Source organism: Malus domestica, chromosome 17 (assembly GCF_042453785.1).
Source record: "Malus domestica chromosome 17, GDT2T_hap1".
NCBI classification, from domain to species: Eukaryota; Viridiplantae; Streptophyta; class Magnoliopsida; order Rosales; family Rosaceae; genus Malus; species Malus domestica.
In genome coordinates, this window is record NC_091677.1 from 15,110,684 (window position 1) to 15,134,614 (window position 23,931).

The 23,931-nt window shown below is 37.7% G+C and overlaps 1 long non-coding RNA gene across 1 annotated transcript; it reads right to left on the minus strand.

Moving 5' to 3' along the window:
• Window positions 1-10,724: 10,724 nt before the first annotated feature.
• On the minus strand, window positions 10,725-12,635 carry LOC139193722 (uncharacterized). The gene is made up of 3 exons (XR_011578169.1): window positions 12,233-12,635; window positions 11,884-12,131; window positions 10,725-10,970 (listed from the first exon to the last, which is right to left on the minus strand). It is a non-coding gene; the product is annotated as an uncharacterized lncRNA (long non-coding RNA).
• Window positions 12,636-23,931: the final 11,296 nt, after the last annotated feature.

Genomic DNA, 23,931 nt, shown 5'->3' on the forward strand with positions numbered 1-23,931 from the left:
GAGTCACACTACATGCCGCCACCATCAAATCCTTACAACAGAGGTTGTGAGAAGGAGAACATGTGTCGGGGTGGTCGTAAATTACAATAAGTCTTGAGAAACACAAGAGATTGATGAAACTTCAAGCCATTACTGAAAGTTCATCCTTTGCAACTAAAGAGGGTGTCCATTCTTGTACATATTTTGTTCTTTACCTAATCTCATTGTCTTTTTTTTTTTTTTTAATTAGAATGATGTAATAGCAAAAATTCACTTATGCATAACTAATTAATTCATCGTTCTTTCTAAATTTAATCAAGTTCTACTTTCCTTTTTACGAACAGCATCGTTGAACATTACATGATATTGGCAAATATATGCAAGTAAAATTTAACTTTGCAGAAAATGTTCAATACAACGCATGTAGTAATGCAAAAAACTATCACGTTTCATCGTGTTTCTAATTGGGCGATATATATTTGGAAGAGAAATGACTCTAGACACCCAAGTCATATCATTTATGTCATATCTGATCGTGCATTCATGAACTAGGTGTAAGAGTATGAGTATGATTCTTACAAGTCTTGGGATAATTGATATTATAAAGAAGTCTTAAATCATGTTGACAAGATTTAATCCAATCATATTGGTATATTGAGGACTTTTGTGTTTGCTCGTTTATAGGACTCATACTAATATAAGGAATGCAATTTTGTATTCCTTGTAGGATTGTAATAGGGCAATCTATGTTTAGTATAAAAATATAAGCCACTACTCTCATAAAACACGCGCTCAATATTGAACTAAGACCTATTGTTAGTTTGAGTACCTTTGGTTTTGCAAGAGAGGAGAAGGTGCACTGTTTGAAGTCTGATTTGGCTTCTTCTTCTACTGCTTTTTACAAGTTAGTTTGTCATTATGTTTATCGAACTGTGATTTTAATACTTGTATAAATTTGTGGTCCATGAGCTTAATCTCTTAACTTGTATTTTTGATAAGTTTAGTCTTACATGTGGTATCAAAGCCTAAGATTATTGCTCTTGAATTCAAATTGAAAGTTTCGAAACTAAAACAGTAAAAGACGTGATGTTAATTAGCAAATATCGAATTTTGTTTGTGAAGAAATCTGTAGGGCTTTTTCTAGAAAACCCTTCTTCTCGGTTACGATCATTTTTTATTCCATGTTATTTTGTTGGGATCTGTAAAGATTTCATGAATTTTCTTCTACTTCCTTATCAAGAATTATATAGGTATGACATATCAAACTCCTAAATTTTCATCTTGCTATAAGTTTGAGTTTTCTGGGTTCACAAGAGTCAATTATCACAGCAAATTGAACATTATGCTTTTGTGGGCCAAATTATTCAATTGGTCAATATTGTCTTTTTGAAATCTTGATCATCCAACTTTAATTGAGATAAAGAAATAATAGAGAGGATGTCTTTATGCAAAAGATTAGGTAGTGTTGTTTTCAAAATTATTTTGACAATTGCAATTTTTGAAAAGGGGGGAAATCGTGTTCTATCTAAACCATCTTTCTGCAAAAGATCAAGGGGTTGTTGAGGTTTGTGAATATGTGAACGCATACATGCACTTGTGATATTTATTTTGAGCTAGAATTGTTATTGTACATATGTCAATATATATTGAAGTGCATATGTCAATATTGGAGGCCATGGTTATGTGTCTCTTGATGCATCTAATGGTTAGTCTAATAATTAACCTTTTTATTTGTTGTTGTTATTAAATTAATGGTTTGATATTAGACTAATGAAACATTAATGCATGTGACACAATCAATTTTTGAGGCAAGAAACTATTATTTGTAATTTTTATAAGGATTATCTTGAATGCAACTTGTGTATTTATAATTATGAAATATTGGTTTTGAAGTTTCTTGGTTTGATTGAAGACATTTATATGTTGTCTAACATATTCTAAGAGATACTAACGTTCATAATTTTTTACGGGAATTTGTGTTGACGAGATACGGGCCGATAACTTTTAACGATGATTTTGGTTTGACGAACTTGTAACACTGGAGATTTACTTCGATAATCTTCAATATTACGGAATCCACGTGAATCTGGAGTGAAGGCAATCTGCATAGACGGTTCTCAAGCATTGATGGATAGTTTGTTTCGTTGATGTGGAGTCGAGGAATCTCAGTCGGGTTGACGAATATGGGTCCAGTGATGCATTCGGGTAACTCAGTTCACTGTTTCATGCATGATTAATTGTTCTCTTATATGCATGATTATAGTGTGATGAGTTAGAGCATGATGAATTAGGGCTTTTGTTATTTCGAGTATGCTTGTTTATTTATATATATTGTGAAGGCATGATTAAACTCGAAATCCCTATATAGATGCCAACTTGTGATTTATGTGAGATGTTTGAAATCATCTTTTGCTACATTAAAAATAATAATAAAAATAAAAAATTAGCGTAGCATTTGGTCTATATATACTCTTCTATTTTTAGTAAAGAGTCTATGGTTATGATTAAATTGGTCTTGGTGGAGGATAAAACTTGTTCATATACAGCACCTATTGTTCTCTTTTGTCTGTTTGGTATTGGGACATATATGATAAATGTCAAGTTTGGGTTGGAATTAATAGAATTGACTGCATATCATTTATTCTTTATACGGTGCAAATCCGTGATATTAAATTTCGTCAAATATGAAAGCTTGTGGGTGCTATGGAGCAACACATATAGATGAATATATAAGGTAGATGTTTATGGACCCCCTACAATGAGTCTTGCGACAATAAACTTTTAGCCATTTACAAAATGTATATTCTATTATGAATCGGAAAGCAAATAATTATTTTGTCATCTTATTGGAAATTCATAAGATTGATGATATGCGGCTGTCATTATTTTCTCCAATGACTTGCTTACGAATCTGTATATAATTGACGATCGTGTTGACAAGGAATTAAAGGTATGAAGATTTTTAATTTGGATTATTGTCATATATAAATCTTAGGATTAATAGACTTGTTATTGTCAATGGTCTATTTATTCTATTGTGAAAATTATGGAGTTTAAGATGCATGCTTATTGTATATGTATATTTTTTATTTCATTTATGATGCATGCTTCCGCTATTATGATTTGGTTGAAATCACAAAGATGGAGGAAGATGAACTTTGAGTTCTCCAGAAGAAATAGTGGTCTTGATTATCTCGTTTTAATCAAGACATGTTGTTGTGATATATATCCAGACATTATCAAAATTTGGTTGATCTTGCTTGATGGATATTGAACTAGAAATTGAACTAGTTAGGATCAAATTGAATGCAAAAATATTGTGCTTGCTATTCCGATTTTGATCGTTGTTGAAATTAGTGATTTTGGGTATATGTGAGATAAGTTTTTTCCGAATGGATTGTGACTATCTTTTGATACCTAGACTATTTGCATAATGGTTTAGGTGTATATGACTAAACTGAGATTATGCAATTGGTGAGGAATCGGGAACCAATTGGTTCATATCTTCGGTTTCTTTATTGGTTGTGCAGTACATTCTGCTTATGCTTAAGTGGGAGAATCATATGTTCGAATTTAAGCATAAGGCTAAGAATTAGGCTGGCCATTATAATTCATTTGGTTGAATTATTTGTGTTACTTAATTTGTTTAAGTAATGAGAAGGATCCTATTATGTCGGTTAGCATTCAAAATGAAATGAATTTGGTTTCCATATGGATTCTGATTAGTCATTCATTGTATTTGAATGATTTTTTAGTTAATATAGTTGCTATACCACATCTTTTACTTAACTTGGTTGTGTTAAGTATGGCCTAGATAAGTGGGAGCAAATTGGTTTGGTTTTGCTATATTGGTTCACATAATTACAAAGTGCAAATTAAGTATGTTGTGACTTTTGAGTTAATTCTACAATGTAACAGAAAAGATTCTTAAGTTCAATACTTTAAAATGCATAGGTAAGTTGTATGTGAGGTTAAGCTTTTGTTGTCCAAAAGATTTGGTGTTCACTTCTATGAATATGATAAAGTTGTTGATTGGATCATAAATGTGTTATTCATACAATTATGAATAATTTTAAGTTGACAACCTACTGTCAAGAATGTTTGGTATTTTTAATATAAATTTTGGGCTATATGAGTGGGAGTAGACATCTTGGTTTACTTTTGAGCTTAGATACATTGCTATGAACATGAAATGGACATTGTGATCTGTAAGTTAAATCTGTATTTTGTGTTGCAGAGGTAATTATAAATTCATTGTTTTGGTTTATGTAAGCTAGTTGTGTCTATGTACTAGAGTGTTGATGAATGACTTATGCGATCACCTTTATAATAATTTGAGATGATTATCGGTTGTGATGAATCATACTTAAGTGGGAGAATGTAAGAGTATGAGTATGATTCTTACAAGTCTTGTGATAATTGATATTATAAAGAAGTCTTAAATCATGTTGACAAGATTTAATCCAATCATATTGGTATATTGAGGACTCTTGTGTTTGCTCGTTTATAGGACTCATACTGATATAAGGAATGCAATTTTGTATTCCTTGTAAGATTGTAATAGGGCAATCTATGTTTAGTATAAAAATATAAGTCACTGCTCTCACAAAACACGCGCTCAATATTGAACTAAGACCTATTGTTAGTTTGAGTACTTTTGGTTTTGCAAGAGAGGAGAAGGTGCACTGTTTGAAGTCTGATTTGGCTTCTTCTTCTACTGCTTTTTACAGGTTAGTTTGTCATTATGTTTATCGAATTGTGATTTTAATACTTGTATAAATTTGTGGTTCATGAACTTAATCTCTTAACTTGTATTTTTGATAAGTTTAGTCTTACACTAGGTTGTCATAAGAAAAGAAAATCTAGACTGAAAGCTAGTTGATTCTTCTTAACAAAGTATGTCATGTTTGATTACATATTCAAAACTTTAAGTATATGACTCGCGTTGTTTTTCATTTCTAGTTAGTCATTTGAACAATTGTAAATGAAATAGGCTTTTTAGTCAAATTGGTTCTGGTATAACTTTTCATTTTGGGTCCTGATAATAAAAATGATAGAAATAGTCCCTAAGTTTATCTACCATAAATTATTTTGATAATTTCGTGAAAAATCTTACAATATCCTCATTAAATAGAAGGGTTAGTTTGACAAAAATACCCTTAAAAATTCGTCACATGATCATTCACATTACAATTTAACGAGGATATTGATATATTTTTTGTGAAATGACCAAATGATTTATGGTAGACAATCTCAGGGGCTACTTTTATCGATTTTCATTGTCAGGCACTGAAGTGAATAGTTATGCCACTCTTAGAAACCATCTTGACTAAAAAGCCTGGTAATTTATATAGTTACATGGATATGTTGTTTCTTTAATCTCTTCTGGCTATCCCTTAATTTGACTTTGGTTGCCTTTTTTGTTCATTTTATATTTAAGTTTTGTAAATTAGAAACATGACTCGGATAACTCTAATGGCGCGTTTACATAACCATAATGAAAATAGGAGGAATTGAATTGAGGATGAGTTGGAATGAGGAGAAGTCAGAATCAGATTCCTGTTGAAGTTGTTTACTTAAATGTTCTGAAATCGGAATAGAAATGACACTAATTCCATAAAGTTGTTTACTAATTTAGCAGAATCGGAATATAAACCAATATGATTACTAAAATGCCCTTGTCCCAAATCAAATATTTTATACACTTTTTTTAATAAAATTTGATATAATATATAATAGTAAGAAAAAAAATTAAATTTCTTTTTTATTTCATAGACACACTAAAATGCTTTTGTTTATTTTTTTCATAAATTTAAGTATTTACTTTAATATTTAAATTTTCTCGTTCAAATTGTAGTTTCTTCTATTTGGCATATGCATGGAGTTGTGCATAATGTTAATGAGGGCATAATAGGAAGAACAAATGCATTCCTGATTCCCTCACCCTCCTAGAATTCAAATACTTCATCTATCCAGGGAATATCACTTCTCCAATTTCAGGAATTGCATTCCTTGTTTCGGGTGGGGTCCACCACACTATTGATTCCCCAGTATTTAGTAAACACCGGAGTAATCCGTAATCGGAATTCAATTCCCTTTTTTTATTCCCATTACTCTTACGTAAACACGCTCTAAACTTTTTATGAAAACAAGACCAATTCAAAGCTGAAACAAATTTTCTAGTTTCGCTCTTTAAGCCAGATTGTCATTTTGATTCAGGCCCAACCCTGAGGGTTACCAGAGTAGAGGGCCATTACTATGAAATGGCTCCCAGTTTTTTTGTTTATTATATATCTTTTAACATTACAAATCTTGTGTTTAAAGCTAAGAAAATAGCAAGTGAAATGGGGATTCAAACTGTTTTTTTGTGAGAAACGCATCATTTGAAGAAAGAAACAATTTGATGAGAGTGTTAGTGAAACAGTAACTCAATCAGCTATTGAACCTTTTAGAGTTGATTACTTTATTTATAAAGTTTATCAAGCTCGTAACTCACTTGATATCATATTTGAACAATTTCAGAAATATGAAGAAACTTTTAGGCTTCTGTTTAATTAGATGAAGTTAAAAGCTGCAGACAATGATAGTTAGAAGAGTTTTTGTATCAATCTTGAAGGATTTTTGAAACATGGTGAACATTCTGATATTGATGGAAAAATACTTATTTCTAGAGGTAAGAAATAAGTTTTTCAAAATTAAAGTTGATCAAATCTTATCTTCGATCAACTGTGTCACAAGAAAGATTGAACGGTTACCTATTTTATCAACTGAATAAGAGTTGCTTGAAAAATTATGTAAATTTAATCATTTTGGTCATTTCGTAAAAAAATATGTCAATATCCTTGTTAAATTGTAACGTGAACAACTATGTGACTACTTTTTTAGGGGTGTTTTTGTCAACCAAGCCCCTCCATTTAATAAGGATATTGACAGTTTTTTTTCACGAAATGACCAAAATGATTTACGGTGGACGAACCACTTCTATCATTTTTATTGTAAAGGGCCAAAGTGAAAAGTTATACCAATCTCATGGACCATTAGCTAAAAAGCCTTAATTACCAACTTCCCATGTCATTGCAGCTGCAAACTTAAGGTCATAATACACCAGGAAACTATCTTGTCATGTTTATCTTCTACCACTGAATTAAATTACTTCCACTAGTAGAAAAAACAGTTTGTGCGACGAACAATATTTCGTCGCACAAGACGTACTTGCACGACGGAAAAAAAGCTTCATCGCACAATACTTCGCGCGACGATTTGTTGTCGTCGCGTAAAGTCAGCAAGAAAATGCGAGGTAATTTTTTTTGTGCGACAAAGGGTTCGTCGCGCAAGTTACTGTCAGTTTTCACTCAGACCATTCATTGCAGGTGAATCAGAGGAATCAATACCGCATTTAATACAGATGTTTGCGTGACAAAGCCTTAGTCGCGTAAAGGCTCTAACCTTCCTATAAATATGCGCTTCTGTTGTCTTTATTCTTCATAATTTTGTTCTCCTTATTCTTCAAGAACAAATGGAGGATAAAAACAAGGATCAAAGCGTGCCTGCCGCCAACCCGAATGATTTAAGGCAACATTTTGAGTTCACGCATGCGATTGTTGTAGCCATGGGGAATAATTGTCCTACTGTTGAGTGGCGTTCTTGGAAATATGTGTCCGAGAATGTGAAGAAAGCGGTGATGGATGAACTATTAGTAAGTATACTATTGATGAATCAATAATTAAGTTTGTGAAATTTTTAGTTATATGTTGGAATTAATTATTTGCATATATGTGTAACAGTGTAAGTATACTCTTGATGATGATAAGAACGATCATTTGATGAAGTTGATGGAGGATGCGCTGGAGGGAGGTTACAATCGACGGTGTTATGACGTCCAACGGAATGGAGGACCATCGAAATAGTAGTTTTAAATTTATGTTTGTGAGGACAATATTAAATTTAAGGTTTTTTTTTATAAGTTATGTATTTGGACTTAATTAGGCTTTAATTCCTGTTTGGTTTTTTTATTGAGGCCCAATGTAAGCACCATATCCTCGGTTTGTATGTGTTTTCAATCTTCAATGAATATCGTACTTATGCTCAAAATAATTGTATGGATTAAGGTATTAATTATTTATAGAATAAATATTTAAGGTATTAATTATTTATAGAATAAATATTTAAAGTATTAATTATTTTTAGAATAAATATTTAAGGTATTAAATATTTTTAGAAAACATATTTAACTGAATATGACACACCCTGTGTCACATCCCGGCCTGGGACGGACCACTTCCACCATCACTGGACATCTTGGATATACCGTATCCACAAAACATCTATCCCATCTAGGCATAGAAAACTCTAAATCATATCCTAGAGGTGTAGGATGAGGTTGAGTCATTTGAGCAAATGTATGAGAAACAACAGAATGCGTAGCACCACAATCAATCAATACTCTAGCAAAATGACCAAGAATATTTAATGTAACTATGATTAAATCAGGGAGGTTCTATGCCATATCATCCACATTCAGCTGGTGGATCCCCAACCCCAGCAGGTAGAGATTGTTGCTAGCAGTGCAGGATCTTCGAAGGCAGTCCGGTCAGCCAAGACAAGGATGAGGTGTTCATGCTAACAGAGGTCATGGGGGACGACATCAGAATCAGGGACGTATCCATAACATGACACTGCATGATCATATACGGTCCAATGTACCTAGGACTCAGCTTGCCCTTCTTTCCAAACTGCACAACACCTTTCCATGGTGATAGTTTTAGAAATACCCAGTCATCTACATTATGCATCCGGTCAATGGCATGCTTGTCTGCTAAGCTCTTTTGTCGATCCTGGGCCACTTTCAGGTTAGACTTAATTACTTGAATATTCTGGGTAGTTTCATCCACAATCTTCGGGCCCACCAAAACTCTTTCGCCAACCTCTAACCAACATAAAGGTGTACGACAAGATTTCCCATAAAGTGCCTCAAATGGTGTCATACCAATACTCGAATGGTAACTGTTGTTATAGGCGAACTCCATCAAATCCAAACAATCATGCCAACTATCACCAAACTGAAGCACTGAAGATCTCAGCATATCTTCTAATGTCTGAATAGTCCGCTCAGATTGTCCGTCTGTCTGAGGGTGATATGCCATACTATAAAGTAATCTCATACCAAGAGCCTCCTGAAACGCTATCCAGAACTTAGAAGTGAATCTAGGGTCCTGATTCGAGATAATATTAACCAGAACGCCATGGTACTTCACAATCTGTGATATGAATAACTTAGCTAATTGGCTTAATGAATACTTCTCCCTCACTGGAATAAAATGTGCTGACTTAGTAAACCGATCAACTACCACCCAAATGTCGTCATAATCATTTTGTGTACGAGGAAGCTTGTACACAAAATCCATAGTAATATTTTCCCATTTCCACTAAGGAACGGGAAGTGGCTGCATCAACCCAAACGGTTTCTTCCTTTCAGCTTTAACCTGTTGGCAAATGGCACATCTACTCACATACTCGGCAATTTCCCTTTTCATACCTGGCCAATAATAAAATGGTCGAATAGTATGATACATTTTGGTACCTCCTAGATGCATTGCATATGCCGAAATATGCGCTTCATCCAGGATTTCTTTCTTTAATTCTTCATTATTCGGCACATACATTATGTTCTCTTGCATAAGCATGCCATCAGTTTCTCGAATTCTGAAATTTTTCTTCTTCCCTTGTCTTAGATGCGTAAACTCTTACTTTTTGCGATCAATATAAGCTAGAGGGATAAATCTTTTTTGGAACAACTGCTTAAATACTTCCCAGTCCGCAATCTCTGATGGGGTCAACTTGTAAGACTTTTGTCTCCACCAGGATGCAGGCTGCTCCCCTAAAAACCAGGTAGTCGTCTCGACCCACCTATCAGGAGGAAGATTCCCCTGACTCTGCATCACAAGGAAAGTCTTTTCGATATGATTAAGCCACTTCTCCGCTCCTTCATGTCCTTCATTTCTTATGAAATGATTCTGTTTCAGATTATACATAGTCTCAAGGGGTGTCCTTTGAGAAGGACGGAGCGAAGACTGAATGGCATTAGCTATAACTTCCCCTAACTGAGCAATATCAAGGAAACTAGACTCAGCTGAGTGACGGGGCTCTCTACGAGACGACATAGTTCTGACAGAGAACATCACAATGATTAGAATATTCATGAACTATACAGGACTAATAAACCTAGGCTCTGATAACATTTGTCACATCCCGCCCTGGGGCCCAAAGCGGACAATATCGTGCTACGGTGGTGGAGCGGGCCTGGGAAGTTATCCACCTCGGGCCGGGATGTGACAAATGGTATCAGAGCCAATCTCTGGCCGGAAGTGTGCCGACGAGGACGTCGAGCCCCTAAGGGGGTGGATTGTAACATCCCACATCGCCTATGGGAGTGACCCTTAAATGTATATTCTCATCCCTACCTAGCACGAGGCATTTTGGGAGGTCACTGGCTTTAGGTTCCGTCAGAACTCCGAAGTTAAGCGAAAAGATGGCCAGAGCACTCCCATGATGGGTGACTGGGAAGTTGCTCGTGAGTTCCTAGAAACAAAACCGTGAGGGCGTGGTCGGGGCCCAAAGAGGACAATATCGTGCTACGATGGTGGAGCGAGCTCGGGAAGTGATCCGCCCAGGGCCGGGATGTGACACCCGACCAGAGTCGAGGTATGCTGGCCGTCACCCGAAGGTGATGTAACCAAAAGTGTAAGTGATGTAAAAATGTGAATAAATTAAAACTGAAACTAGAACTTATTTAAACTCATAAATTGAGTGTGCAGTAGTGGGTAGTTCCCATATAATACAAATATTCAAAGCATAGATGACAAAAGAGTGTGCAGTCGAAACTAGTTAAGTACTTTAGCACACAACCGGGAAAGGCTCCTTACATTTATTTAGGTATATCAGAATCCGCCGAAGTTTCCTCGTATGCCACAAAGAATTCGGTTGTCTAAGACCTGGAGGAGCGAAAAACAGAAAGGTGAGTGGGCACAAAAACAAAGGTTTATAAAACACATTTATTTTTCGAACATATTAATCCCTCGCTGTAAATCATGTATAGTTTCCAGAAAATCATACTACATATAAGTATGAAAACAACTGTAAAGAACAATGATGCCAGAAACACGCCAAACTACAATATCTCAACAATAGCATAATGAAAACAGGTTACTTATCAATCTACGCTAGCACACGAGTTCATGCAGATAGTTTTTGACATGAACAGGACTGTGGTGTAATGTATAAGTACGCTCTAGTGCTACAATCATGTGAAGACTAGCGATAATCGCAGTCACCTATGAGTCAGAGTTGCCTAATGCAACCTGTACGACAAGACTGACACCTATTTGGATCCAAAGCGAGCGTGTGGTGCAGAGGTGAACATACACGTGAAAGACTAGCCTTGGCCCCGGGCGAGCACTAACATCGGGTGTAGCAATGATGAGCATACTACATAAATATAAACATGCCATAACCATTCAACAATTCTAGTCAACGTGGAAAACTTACATGCGCATCCCATAGGATTATTTTAGCATTTCACAGCAGTATAACATTTCTTATAACATATGTAATCATGGCATAATAGGTGTAATATCAATCTAAAAACAATAATGGCAACTACAAAACTTTATATATATATACACACACACACACGAAAACAAATGCCCATTCATTGGTACGTGGTCGGATCGTAGCCTCTTAGCCTCGCTTGACCTCATATGTCCTCGGGATAATTTTCACCTATATGTGAAATAACTAAACTAATAAATTAAATAGGACATATTAAAAAAGGCTAGGTAAATCTCCCATACTTTGCTCAAACAGAAGGTTTGAATATACGAAAATGATGTACATGAACTCACGGACCCGTACGTGTCAAGCACTCGCTGGTCGAAGGCTAGACGCACCCTCACACGCCGCATAACCCACGGCCACACGCGCAGGTCAGAGGTGACAGAAGCCAAGGAATATTCCGTCAGAGTTGACGGAATATTACGTTAAATATTAACAGAACTTAATGGCGTTACCTGACGCCATTAGAATATTCCATCAACTTTGATGGAATATTCTTCGTCTTCTCTAGTGAGCCTCGCTGCTGTCTGGTTCGCCGGCTTCTGGATAAAATTTCAAAGCCTTATAACTTGCTCATTTCTCAACCATTTCTGATGAAATTTATATGGAATTGAAGCTGGAGAAGAGGATAACAAGATTTTACCTTCCAAAAGTCCAAAAATGGAAGGGAAATGGCCTAAAAAATCCTCGAAAGATTCGGCCTCACCTTCAATTCCTCAAACTTGCTTATTTCGACGTTAACTCGACTCCAAAATTAATCTAGGGACCCTAGGGAGTTGTGTAGAAGCTTTCCCACGTCCTAAAACCTTGTAACTCGGCCTGAAACTCGTCGAAGGAAAACTCACTGAGTTAGACCTTTCGAGTTAAGGGATTAAAACTCGTCCATTTCGTGATCGATTGGTGCGACTGGGTTCGTGATGATGAGAGGAACACGATGAAGGTGATTTAGAGTTCGATTTGTGAAGTTTTGATGTCGTTCTAGAGGGTTGCAGAGAAAGGGATAGTTTCGGTGAGAGATGAGGAGAAGAGAAAGAGTGAGAGAGCAATTTCTGATTGGGGGAGAGGTGTGAGGAGTGGGTTCTTTGATTGGTGAGGGAATTGTGGAGAGATGTTGATTGGTGAAGAGTGAAATGAGGGAAAATGATTGGTTGTGAGTGAAATAAGGGACACAAGTCCAATTTAAAAACAAGAGAGGATAGGGTTTTTCAGATTTGCACCGTAAAAGTACTCAGAAAATCTATCCCCTTATCAAACATAGTGTTTCTCACACTGAATAATTAATACACATGTGTACAAATTTTACCCGCTGTTACGTACTTTGACTGAGCGTAACTTTTTCGTTATAAAACCGATTCGAGTCTAACTCGTGCTCACGCGTTCGTAACAAGTACTATTTAATTATGATAACGAGAAAAATAAATTGAAAGCCGAATACTACATCCACGTCACCTGCCAACAAGGGCATAAATGTCACTTTACACACTAGGGGAGAAAATTACATAGAAAATTAGGGACAGGTCGTCACAGAATACTTTTTTGTAATTATAAAGTTTACGTAAATATAGATATATATATATATATATATATATATATATGCTTACGTAAACTTTATAATTACAATCATTCCATTCGTTGCTAAATATATTGTGCAACGCTATGTTCGTTGCTTAAGACAATTTTGCGCGACGAATAGCAGTTGTTTGTCACTCAAAGCACGGTCAGATTGCGTTGAAACATTTCCATTTATTGCGCATTTATGACGCGTTTTGCGCTACGAAGATGGTGATTTGCGCAACGAATGGGTTCGTCGCACAAAGGTATCCTAGTGCTATATAAACACAGTTTCAGAACCCTAGTTTTCAAAAAAAATATTTGTTTAAAAAAGAATGGCCGATTTTGAAGAAGGTTCTGGCAAAAAAGAACTTGTAGTGCGATCAAAGAGGTATCGACGAAAGCAAGTGTCGTACTTTGAAGGCAAAAATATGGCTAATGCGTACGCCGAATTTAGATATGACATTGGGAATTTGGTGCAGAGGGATTGTTCTTCCGAGTTTGAGTCTTAGAAAAAGGTCCCTGAGGTGTTGAAGAAGTTCATACTGGGGGAGTTATCGGTAAGTTTGTGGTAAATAATGAACAATTATTTTTGTTAAAACGTAATATTTTTTAAATTACTAATTTATTGATATTGACATTAATGTAGGTTCATTGGGATGTTGATGAAACCGATGAGAAGCAACGAATTTATGTGGATGGGCTTTTCAAGCAAAGTTTCCGGCAATGGAATTTTGATGTGTTGTGGGCGGGGGATGATTGAAGTTGAATTGTAATTTTTTTTTTTTGAAATAAGATTTTGTGGACTTTATATTTAATTTAATTAATAAATTTATGTTATGTGGATGAGTATTAATATTTACATTAATTATAATTTGTGTTTGGGATAATAAATTAGTTTTGTTAATTAATTTAATGTTTAATTAGGTTTGAGTTTTTTTATTTATAATAAAATAAAAATTTACATTACATACAAATAATGGAAAAACAAAAAAAAAATTAAAAAATATGCATTTTGTTAGACGAATGTTGGTATCGTCGCGCACTTTGTTTAAAATAATAAATTATAAAGTAAATGAAAAAAATTGTAACCTTGCGTGACGATACATTGTTTTTGTCGCCCAAAGGGTATTTGAGTGACGAACACGTTTTTAGTCGCGCAAACTGTATTTGCGCGACGAAAACGATGTTTGTCACGCAAAATCAATCTTCCAAAAGTTAACTTTATAATTTGGATTCAGCTGTGCAGAGCCAAACTATAGATTTAGCCTATGCACTCATCCCTTTCGTTTTTCTTCAATCCGACATCCGTTATTTTCATTTTCTCTCAATTTCATCATCTAATACTCCCTCCCTATTCTTGTCTAGGTTGATCGAGTTGTCTCGGTGTGTCTGGTAAGCTTTGTTTTTATTAGGGTAAAAGTATTAATGTAAATTCATACTAACGCCATGAATTTCGTTGTTTATAGGGATATTGTGTGTGATTAGCGAATTGGTGGAGAACGATTAAGAATGTATTTTCTTTGTTTTATTTAAAAAAAATTTAATTAAATTATGTTGAACTTATGTTGTTATGTTTATATTGTGTTGTGAAATTATATTTATATTATGTTGTTAAATTTGTATGTGAAGTTCAAATATGTGTTCTGATGTATGGAGTTAATTGTAATTAACTTCGTACTTGTTTTTTCTTTTAAGTAAAACTTAGTTTCCTGTTCGAGGATTAGTTGGATTTCGCGCATGGATGTGAAAGCATGACTGTTGTCTAATTGATTCTTGAATTGTCCCATTATTTGGACAGTTTGGGAATGCACAGTTATGGCGTGTAGTTTATGGTTGAAGGATTAAGTTTCAGTTGCGGAGATTTTCGGTGTCATCTCTGTACGTTCTTCAGGTGGCTCATAGGTATTTCATATCTACGTCGTCCATCAAAAGAACTATACTGAGATGCTGTCGAAATTCATCAACGTCGATATCTAATCTGATGTAGCCGTAAATTACGTGACATAACGATGCATTCCCGAATGGGATATGGCCTTTACCAGAGGCATAAGGTGACACTATCATTTGTATGAAGTTGTTGTGATTGTTGTACTATTATTGTGGTTGCAGGAATTATGAACATAACGTGGATACATAACCCGAATAGATGCGCGAACAAATACTTGGATGGAATCAAGGATTTTATTGACTTCCGCTGGGTGCTTACCATCACTTTCAACTCCATGTGGGACGGAACTTGTGCAATCAACCAGCCATTGTAGGAGAAACGGAGGTGGCTGGCAAGAACGCCCATCGATAATGTCATTGAGTGAGTGAACGAGTCAGAGTTGAAGCAGAAGGTTAAACCCTAAGCAAGAAATTCTACACGTTAAACCCTAAATTTTGGAAACGGAAAACAATCTGAGGCAAAACCCCAATTTGAATATTCAAGATTAGAAGGCACAATAATGTATCAAATCTAAAACGATATTGGGCCTTTTTATTATAGCCCAAGCTTATTCTTGTCTTTTTATTTTTTATTTTTATCATGAAAACAACTTTCATTATAATAAAAACTAGTACAAAGCCAAAAAAAGAACCAGGTAAACAACTACAGAGAAAGTAAAAGGCCCAAGTGAAATGAGAGCAGTAACCTAAGATACAATAGAAGGCCAACACAAGCTTAGGCCTGAAGGCTGTAAAAAAAAACAATAAAAAACCCTAATTTCCAACATTAAAGACCACACCGTCATTGCCGTCATATCCTCAGAGGAAGCCAAACTCCAAACAGAGTAAGTAGACACTAGATCCAAGTCCCCTTCACGAACCTTTGCAAATATATACAAACAAATTAACATAAGGGTAGAGAGTGAGGCAAAGGGGTATGTGAAGTACCCAACACTTGGCCTCGATGGGGATTTGGCATGGTGGTTGGGGGAGGGGAAGTGAAAGAAGGAAGTGGATCTAATATCCAATTTTTGATTGGAGTGCACCAATCTAAGCACATGATGGGATGAAGATAAAGTATCACAGCTAGGGAGAAGGGAGGAACAAAAATTAAAAGACATAAAGCATTAATAGTATGCGAAAAATGCTGAATAAAGGGGCATGAAGCCTAGGATAGTTGAGACTCGGCTCGGGGAAAAATGAGATTAAACTCAAGGGAGAACCGAGAATTAAAAAGGAAGGGAGAAAAAATGGAAATGATGAAGGAAAAGGAGGGGGAGTAGGGAGGGGGAAAGAGTAAAGGAGATGACGGGGGATGAAAAGAGTGAAGAGAGAAACTGAGCAAAAACTTATGAGGAAACAGAGAAGAGAAAGGAAAAGAAGAAAGGAAGGTGGATGCCTCCAGCACCCGAGCCAAAGGCTAGGGCCGCCGACGAAAGTTTCTGGGATTGTCTTTTAGAGAGAAAAATGAAGACTTTTTAGAGAGAGGCTTTTTTAACTAGTTTCCGTTAGCTTGAGGCTTGTATAAGAAGAATTTTTTTTTTAGTGCATCAAAAGTGCACATTTAAATTACACATTTGAATAAGAGTTGTTAGATTATTAGCTTAACAAAATTTAACAGCTCTTATTCATATATGTAACTTAATGTGCACAAGAAAAAAAATTCTCTATGCTATTGGACCAGATGAAGTGAACAGTGAATTAGCCCATCTACTTTTGCTTTACCCACTTGATTAAGTAGATTTAGGGCTGGTTCGGTATGGGATCCCAAACCGAAAATGGGATACCAAATTCCAAACCGATTTTTTTTGGGACGAGGTTTCAAAATCCAAAACCAAACCGAAATTTCGATATTCCCGAAGTTTGGGATTCCCGAAATTTTTTCGGGATTTCGGTATGGTTCGGGATTCATCGACCTCCCACCTTCCTTGCCAGCCCACACGGCCACACCTCATCCCAGATTTGTCGACCTCCTCACACCTTGTCTTTGTTGCCTTCGGGAGTCAGATGACTTTGCAAAGTGCATCGAACATAATCATTTACCGATTCTCGTCGATGTGTGAGCTTTTCCATGTCTTGCCGAACAAAATTGCCATTAGAGAGCTACTCTACTTTGCAGCGATGAATCTGATGTCTTGGAAGAACGACTGGGTTCCTCAGACAAAGGCTGCAATGGTACGGTGTTTTGGGAAGAACAGGTTGCGGGTGTGGCTGCTTTTTAGGCTTGCTTCTGCGTTTGAGGGAGTTGGTGGAGAGAGAGAGAGAGATAGAGAGAGAGAGAGTCAATGGCAGTCTGTGGGAGTGATGTTATCAAGAAATAAAATAAGGAAAGGAAAGGTTAGTGGTAGACAAAGAAAGAATAAAAAACAGAAAAAGGTGGTGAAGAAAGATGGTTATTGGACAGAGGGTCGATTGGTTGATTAAATTAAATAATAATATTTTATATATAAATATATATATCGGTTTAGGATTCCCGAACAAAGAAAAATGTGAGACCGATTCCCGTACCGAACGGTTCGGGATTGGTACCAAAATTTTTGGGATTTTCGGTTCGGGATTATTTCGGTTTGGGATCGGGATTTTTTTGGTATGGTTCGGGACTTTTGGGATTTTTTTCCAACCCTAAGTAGATTAGTTTGGGTTATCCATGCATGCGTGAAGAACATATATATGGTCTAAAAATAAAGATCTTGTTGTAAACATTCCTAGTTTAAGTATGATTGTGTAAATCCTAGATAAGATTTGATTCTAGTTATCCTTTCCTATTACAACTTGTATTACTTGGAGAAGAAGGAATATCTTCTCTCCCTTTACTACTATAAATAAAGGCACAATGTAGGAGGGATAACAACACACACATTCCCCTACAATTCTACAAACACACATCTCTCTCCTCTCTCTCTCTGCCGCCGGCTCTAGTCCCTCTGTCAGATAAAATAGACCACAACACGTTATCAGCACGCTCCTACCGCTGCGCTTAGGAATCTGACGTTGGAGATTTTTTCTGCATCAAACCAGTTCATCCATATCATCACGCAATCAGGTTCTTTCCAAACAACGGCTTTTAACTCGATATTTTGCAAGCCCTGATAGCATGAACATTCACCATGATGCATGACCCAACTTTACGTTTAACGTATTTTAGATTCTACATAAATTGTGTATGCTTCATAATCAAAATTGCTACAATTATGTGAATTTGATATTTGTCATGAATTGAATCTTACATATGTACATGCATTGAAACTATTATTTGCATATGCATCAAAGTAAATATGTGATTCATTAAAAATTATACATGCATATAATATAATTGAATACAAAAAAAAAAAAAAAAAAAAAAAAAAAAAAAATTTAGGGCTGCACACAGCAGCCCATTCCCCTCTTCTCACCCCGTGGGCCTGTAATCCCACCCGAGGGTTCTTGGCTTATACTTTTAGGCCCCGAGATTTTATTATTTAATATTTTTTTTAAATATGGGTTTTTATATTTTCACCCACACTTTAATTTGGCCCCGAAGACCAAAAATAAATTAATTCACTTATCATTATACAATATTTCTGCATATATTCTTTGCATATTTGTTTGCATATATATTTGTGTTTGCCTGCAGGAATATATGAACCTGAAGTTCATAATTACTTTGAAACCCGAAGTTTCTTATACACATGCCTTGTTAGAAAACCCGAAGTTTTCACTTAAATATATCACCCATGAAAACCCGAAGTTTTTCATGCAAAATTAAACCAATACATGTCTATTAGAACCTGTATGTTCTACTCCTATGTGAATGGATTGATTTTTCTCCATTACACTAACCACATCTTGTCCATCTATTTTGATAGGACCATGTCGAACTTGAACAAACTCGACTTCACCGCTTTGGAGGTTTCTGGAATGAACTACCTCAAGTGGGTTCAAGATGTGAAGCTCCACCTCATTGCAAAGAACTTGCGTCCTGCTATTAAAGAAGCAACAGATAAACCTGTTGGCGAGGCTGAAAAAGCCACTGCTATGATCTTCATCCGAAGACATATCCATGACGCTCTACAAACTGAGTACCTTGCTGAGGAGGATCCACGTGCATTATGGGTCGCTTTGGCTGATCGTTTCGATCACCAAAAGGACATATTCTTGCCTGAAGCAAGACACGACTGGCAGCACTTGCGCTTCCAAGACTTTAAGTCTGTGAATGAATAAAATTCTGAAGTTTGTCGAATCCGATCACTTCTCAAGTTTTGCAATGAAACTTTGACTTAAGAGGATCTCCTGGAGAAGACCTACTCGACCTTCTCTGCTTCTAATATTGTCCTGCAGCAACAATATAGAGCTCAGAAGTTCACTAAGTTCTCGGATTTGATCTCTGTTTTACTTCTTGCTGAAAAGCAGAACCAGCTGTTGATGAAGAATCATCAAGCTCGACCTACTGGGGCTACTGCTGTGCCTGAAGCACATTATAGCACTAATCAGCACCCAAAACGCCAAAAGAGGCGTGGTAAGGGCGGCCAGAAGCCATCCCACCAAGGTCAACAGAGCCAAGGCCCATCCAAGGGAGGAAACAAAGCCCAGAAGCGCCCAAACCTCGCTCCCAAGGCCCCGAACTTCAAGAATAAGGGCAAAGCACCTGCCACAATGAATGACGATATGTGCTATCGTTGTGGTTCCAAGGACCATTGGTCCCGTATTTGCCATGCTCCCAAGAAGGTTGTGGATGCATATCATTCTCGTCGTACGAAGTTTGAATCAAACTTCCTGCAAGTGGACGAACCGGAGACTACAAAGATGGAGGTTTCTGATTTTCAGGAGGATACCACTCCTATGGAAGATTAGAATCTTAGACATAGACTTATTTTTCAGTTAAAATAAGACAATTGGGGCCGAATTCCACCTAGTGGCCGAACCCCACCTTGTTTTTTGGTTGATTTTGAACAATTTTCCTTTATGTTTTGGATTATTAGTTGGCGATTTATTTTGGATATTAAGTTTTTTCCTTGAATAAATGAAATTATTTCGAATTGATACTTGTTTTTATAAACTTTTATGCATGTGACCGATTCAAATTAATTTTTCATTCTAGGTATGACTAGTGGGAAAGTTAGTTGTCTGGCAGATAGTGCAACCACGCATACTGTTTTGCGTGAACGCATCTATTTCACTAACTTCGTACCTAAGAATGCACCTCTGACAACCCTCTCAGGCCCATCCAACCTGATCGAAGGATACGGTAAGGCACGTATAATGTTGTCCAATGGTACAATCTTGACCATTGTTGAGGCACTCTATTCTCCACGTTCCGGAAGAACGTTACTAAGTTTCAAGGACATTAGAGATAATAATTACCACGCTGAAACCCACGTAGAAAACGGAGTTGAATTTCTGTGCGTAACTTCCTACGAATATGACCAGAAGCGTATTCTAGAGAAGATGGAGCGTAACCCGAGTGGTCTGTATACTACGACCATACGCCCCATAGAATGCCACTATGTGGCCGGCCCTACCACAGGGACCGCGCACGAAATTACACTTTGGCATGATCGTTTGGGACATCCTGGACGAATAGCGATGCGCCGTATCCTCAAAACTTCACACGGGCATCCACTAACCCGAAGCTTAGGTTCGATCCATGAAATTGCATGTCAAACATGTTCTATGGGAAAGCTTATTACTAAGCCTTCTTATGACAAGATTCGTTCAAATCCTCCCATTTTTCTACAACGGATTCAGGGCGACATTTGTGGACCGATTCAACCTCCCTGCGGACCATTTAGATATTTTATGGTTTTGGTTGACGCTTCTACACGTTGGTCACACGTGTGCTTGTTGTCCACAAGGAACGCTGCATTCTCCAAACTGTTGGCTCAGGTTATCAAGCTCAGGGCTCACCATCCTGATTATCCGATCAAATCTATTCGGTTGGATAATGCTGGAGAATTCACATCTAAAACTTTTGATGACTATTGCATGTCGGTTGGGGTTGAAGTTGAACATCCTGTACCCCATGTTCACACCCAGAACGGCCTGGCAGAGGCTTTCATTAAGCGTTTACAAATGATTGCTCGATCGTTGGTCATACGTACCAAGCTCCCGATCGCTGCTTGGGGCCATGCAATATTGCACGCAGCAAAGTTGGTCCGCCTGAGGCCTGTTGCGACACAACCATTTAGTGCCCTTCAGTTGGTCACCGGATGCGAACCCGACATATCGCATCTGCGCGTTTTTGGTTGTGCGGTCTATGTGCCGATCTCGCCGCCCTTACGTACAAAAATGGGGCCTCAGCGAAGGATGGGAATCTATGTCGGTTATGATTCTCCTTCGATTATTCGTTACTTAGAACCTTTGACAGGCGATCTGTTTACCGCTCGTTTCGCGGATTGTCACTTCTATGAGACAGTCTTCCCGTCGTTAGGGGGAGATAAGAACGTCAACGTTCCTAATGAACGACGCGAATTATCGTGGACGACTCCCACTTTGTCTCATTTAGATCCCCGCACCGCTCAGTCTGAAGCTGAAGTGCAGCGCATATTAGATCTCCAGAGCATAGCTCAGAGCATGCCAGATGCTTTCACCGATCTAGCGCGCGTGACAAGATCACATATTCCAGCTACGAATACGCCTGCAAAGATGGATGTACCAAATGTACGACGGACTACCCTCCTAGAAGCCCGGGACGCCAATTCTGGTGATCCACGTACATTAGCGGCTAGCCAATCATCTACCCCTACACAAAAGCGTGGCAGACCCCTTGGTTCAAAGGATTCACACCCCCGGAAGAGGAAAACCACGGCACAAGGTCCTGAAGAGCCTACCGTGAATCCGACTATCGCTTACTCATTTTACCCAACTCATGAGGAAATTCTAGATTATGGAAGCGTCCTTGAAGAGACGAATCCTCCTCCCGAGAATCGTGAGATTTCGGTCTATTATGCTAGCTTAGATGATGTGTGGCGTAAAAATGAGATGATTGTCGACGATGCATTAGCATTTGCAGTAGCTACTGAGATCATGTTGAGCGATGACATTGAACCGCGTTCCGTTGATGAATGTCGACGTAGAGCTGATTGGTCAAACTGGAAACAAGCAATCCAAGTCGAACTTGATTCACTTGCGAAACGTAAGGTGTTTGGACCTGTAGTTCCTACTCCTCCACATGTGAAGCCCGTTGGCTACAAGTGGGTTTTCGTTCGGAAGCGTAATGAGAATAACGAAATTGTGCGTTACAAAGCTCGTCTTGTAGCACAAGGTTTCTCACAACGCCCCGGGATTGACTATGACGAAACTTACTCACCCGTTATGGATGTGATTACTTTTCGATACCTTATCAGTTTGGTAGTTTCCGAAAAACTGGATATGCAGCTGATGGACGTAGTAACCGCGTATCTCTATGGGGATCTAGATACGGAAATTTATATGAAAGTTCCTGAATGACTTACATTGACTGGTTCAAATATTTCCAAACCCCGGAACACGCTCTCAATTCGGCTGAGGCGTTCACTATACGGTTTGAAACAATCCGGAAGAATGTGGTATAACCGTTTAAGTGAGTATTTGACTAGTCAGGGATATGTGAATAACGAACTATGCCCTTGTGTGTTCATTAAGAAGTCACATTCCGGATTTGCGATTGTTGCAGTATATGTCGATGACATGAATCTCATCGGAACTCCTGAAGAGCTCGCGAGAACTGCTTCGCACCTGAAGTCGGAATTTGAGATGAAAGATCTAGGTAAGACTCGATACTGTCTCGGTCTCGAGATAGAGCATTGTTCGGATGGAATCCTAGTACATCAATTGAACTACACCCAGAAGGTGTTGCGCCGTTTTAATGAGGATAAAGCGAAGTCTTCGAGTACTCCTATGGTCGTTCGTACGCTAGATGCAAAGTGAGATCCCTTCCGTCCGAAGGAGGATGATGAAGAGATTTTGGAGCCTGAAGTTCCTTATCTAAGTGCGATAGGCGCTTTATTGTACTTAGCTCAATGCACTAGACCCGACATCTCCTTCGCTGTTAATCTTTTGGCAAGATACAGCAATGCACCAACACGCAGACATTGGACTGGCGTGAAAGACATCTTCCGTTACCTTAAGGGTACTACGGATTTGGGCTTATTCTATCCCTACGAATCCTCGAGTGATGCCGCACCCTATGCTCATCGGGTTGATTCTCGCCTTGTTGGTTATGCCGACGCTGGATACTTATCTGATCCGCACAAGGCGCGTTCTCAAACGGGTTATGTCTTTACCGTTGGAGGCACCGCAATATCTTGGAGGTCAACTAAACAGACCTTAGTTGCCACTTCGTCTAACCATGCTGAAATTCTCGCCTTACATGAAGCAACTCGGGAATGCTTTTGGTTGAGAGCAGTAGTGGGCCATATTCGAAGCTCCTGTGATCTTCATCCCGCCGTTAATGCCCCGACGACGATTTTTGAAGACAACGCAGCTTGCATCGAACAGCTCAAGAAGGGTTACATCAAAGGAGACAACACCAAGCATATTGCGCCGAAGTTCTTCTTTACACATCAACAACAAGAGCATCAGAAGATTGAAGTCACGCAAATCCGATCACAAGACAATCTGGCCGACCTCTTCACCAAATCACTACCGAAGGCGACGTTTCAGAAGCTTGTTCATGGAATTGGTATGCGTAAACTTTCTGAGTTGTAACTTTGCTATTTCTCTTTGGAATTATGTCAAACTCAGGGGGAGTATCTTCTGGATACTTGCTTGATCTTAATGTACTCTTTTTCCCTACGATTATGAGCATTTTTCCCACTGGGTTTTTGCTACCTAACTAGGTTTTAACGAGGCACCCACCTTGGGCTGGTCATATCCCTGATGACGTCCTGTAGACGTTTCTTTTGA